The sequence below is a fragment of the Chenopodium quinoa genome, unplaced genomic scaffold (genome assembly GCF_001683475.1).
Source record: "Chenopodium quinoa cultivar QQ74 unplaced genomic scaffold, ASM168347v1, whole genome shotgun sequence".
Taxonomy (NCBI): Eukaryota; Viridiplantae; Streptophyta; class Magnoliopsida; order Caryophyllales; family Amaranthaceae; genus Chenopodium; species Chenopodium quinoa.
The window spans coordinates 6,339,366-6,342,871 of NW_018744693.1; positions in this window are offsets into that span (position 1 = coordinate 6,339,366).

Consider the following 3,506-nt stretch of genomic DNA (forward strand, 5'->3'; position numbering starts at 1 on the left):
GTTTTTGTGCGTGCGTATGTGGTTTATGTGTCCAGTTTGGTGTCATGTCTAGCTTTACGGTCATAACACGCGTCCATAACCTCACTTAATCACTCACATGTCATGTTCACACACTTTTTACGTTAGTCGTGCACCATTTCTTGACCGTATTTTAGGGTAGTCTTGTGTCATTTTTTTTCGGAGTAAGTCGGATGGTATCCTCCCATATATTTTATTTTTAAACAAAAAAAATAAATAGAATTTTAAAATTCAAAATATTTTTTTATTTTTCCGGATGGGTTAAGGTTAAGTTTGGTCATTAAAGGTGTGTTTGTTTCGGTGTCACAGCACTTGGTCAAGAAGCAGGGGTAGATTGTTACGGTTCGAGTCAATACCTCAACAATCTCTTATACCAAAGAGGCGTACAAGGAAACCACCACAATCATCTCCACAAGATCCATCTCCAGTCTACTTTCAACCAATGGCTACTGAGGAAGATATCGAGAACATCAACAAGACAATTGAAATGTTGTCTAACATGATGCAAACACTCACCACTAGAGTCAACACGGTAGAGCAAGACAATCAGAACAATGTCACTGCCGCTGCAATGGACAAGATTAAGGAACAGATGAGTAAGATTTCTGAAGAATTCACTTATGTGGAGTAACCTATCGCCTCTTCGTCCATAAGGGACAAGCTTCCTGAGAAGTTTTCCATTGCTGGCATTCCCAAGTTCAAGCCTACTGATAATCCGCTCTTCCATTTGAAGGCCTTTTCTGCGACCATGGCTCTTAAGGGAGTAGATGTGACACTCTTCCCTACTGTGTTCCCTCTTTCCTTAGAGCATTCCTGTCAAGAATGGTTCTACTCTCTAGAATACAAACATGTTACGACATGGGAGGATGTTGCTGAAAGCTTAATGAATCGTTACAAATGTAACATTCAAACCAAGACTTCTGAACGTGAACTCTCCATTCTTAAATAGAAAGAGAATGAAGGCTTCACCACTTACTGAAGCAGGTGGAGAGAAACAGCTGTGCTCTTGGTGGATCCCCCCCAAGGAAAAAGAAATGGTTCGCTTGTTTATTGCCAATTTGACTCATAAGTACAAACAACACTTGAAGTTTCTGCCTTTGAGTACCTTTGAGTACCTTTGAAGCTGTATACGATATTGGAATCAATATCGAAGATGAACTGATGAAGACTGCTGGTAGCAACAATAATAACAACAACACTTGGAAAAACAAGAAGAACGACACTCCTTCTTCTTCGTCTTCCAAGCCCAATAATGCTACAAACGATATCAATATCAATGATGTGCTGGCCCTTAATGCTCCTCCTCAAATATTCCAAAGGAAAACGAGGGTGTACACGCCTATGGGAATGACTTATGATGCTGCTTTTGACCGCTTTCATAGTCAAGGACTGATTATGCCAATTGGACCGTTTCTAGAACCTCAACCAGAGAATAGAACCGCTAGCTATGACCCCAATGCCCATTGCAAGTTTCATCAAGGCAAGGGTCATAATACTAAGAAGTGTTGGAGGTTGAAGGATACGATCCAAGACCTGATAGATGCTAACCGACTTCCTGTCCCTCCAGGGGGCAAGAAGCGTAACATTCAAACAAGTCGTCTTTCTCATGCTTTGGCTATCATGGGAGATGAAGTCTCCTTTGATCTGTCAATACTCATTCAACCTGTGAATGAACCTTTGCCAGAAGTGGTATTGGTCTCGAGCTATGAAGAAGTGAATGGAATTTGGGATAGTGACGATGAAGACGTCTATCTCAAGGATATAGCCTGTTCGTCTCTTGGCACAAGTGAATATGTTTGGGGAGATCTTGAGGTTAAGGTTCTCACCAGGAGTGGACGGTTGCAACAGCCTAGTCCACCTCCACCTCCACCGCAATCACAACCAATAGTTGATCCATCGACCCTGTGAACAACGATGTGGTCAAACAATTACAAAAGACCAAGGTGGAAATGAATGTATGGAAGCTTTTGACCACCTCTCACGAGCATCGGAGGGCTGTGATGAAAGCTCTGGTGAAGATAGGAGTTGATGATGATATGACTCCTCAAGGACTAGTCAACTTTCTCACTACTGAATTGCCAAGTACTAGAAATTTAATTTCCTTTTTCTGATAAGGATCTACCCCCAGAAGGGGACCAACATAACAAGGCCTTACAACTCACTGTGGTGTGTAGGCAGATGAATGTTCCTATGAGCCTGGTTGATAATGGCTCTGCAATCAATGTATGCCCACTTCGCACTGTAAAGAAGTTGGGCATAAAGAATGAAGAACTGACTCTCTCTACTCAGGGGATTCGCGCTTATGATAATACTCGCCGTCAAGCCGTGGGTACTATCATACTAAACATAACTACTGGAGCCATTGAACGTCGCAACAAGTTTCAGGTGGTGGACATTAAGGCTTCTTTGAATCTGTTGTTAGGACGTCCTTGGCTTCATGAGCTAAAGGCGATCCCATCGTCGTTGCACCAGAAAGTGAAAGCCATAGTTGGAGGGGTTCTAATTACCATTGATGCATCTCCCATGCGCATTCAAGTTATCGACACTCCCATCGTCCATGTCGAACATGACGAAGAAGATGTAGATCTTTGGGGGTTTTCACTCGATGATGTTCTCATGATCGAAGAAGAGGAGAAGTTTCATCTCGACTTCGATCCTTATTCAAACACCAATATTAATGCCATTATGAAGAAGCAAGGGCATTTCCCTAGAATGACCCTCGGACTCAAAAAGAAAGTGGTTGAACTTTGGGGCCATCCTGGTGCACTCAAGAAAGATACCTTTGGCTTTGGATTCAAGCCAACAAAAGAAGATGTAAAACAAGCCCTCTTGAAAATGAAGGCTCGCAATAACGCTCGAATCATGAAGACAGAAATGGCCATGGATCCATATCTATTCACCCTCAATGGCCAATATATTAAAGAAGGGGAAGACTTCCCATGTTATGAATTCCCTGAGCCTTTCGTCCACAATGGGAGGCGTGAATAAGGATTCGAGATGTTCCTTGATTGTGACTTCGTCGATGAAGGCGAAGAACTCTTCACAACTGAGAAACCAGCTAGCCCAAGATCTAATGATCTAAACAATAACCTTCTTTTTGGACTAGAGAAGAATGAATACAAGCCTGTCTGCAATGATAATTCCGAGCTCATTCAAGCTGTTATATCAAGCAAGGATTTTGACCCCTCCGAGTTAATCGTCCAGGCTGATAATATTTCAAAGGGATGGCGCAAGACAGTGATGATCACTACGCCAAGCTAAGAGAAGTTGGAAATAATCGCTGGCGAAGGTCCTATGTTTGATGAGTCTGAGTCGTCTGGGTCCGAGTCCGAGTCCGAGTCTGAGTCTAAGTCTGTAGATGAGTCTTTAGGATCTGAGACCGACCCTCTTTCTGCTATAGATTTCAATAATGAGTCACTTGTTGAGTCTTCTCTTCTTATCCCAAATAATTCCGGCGAGGTCGCAGCTGACCTTGCCCCTCTTGATGT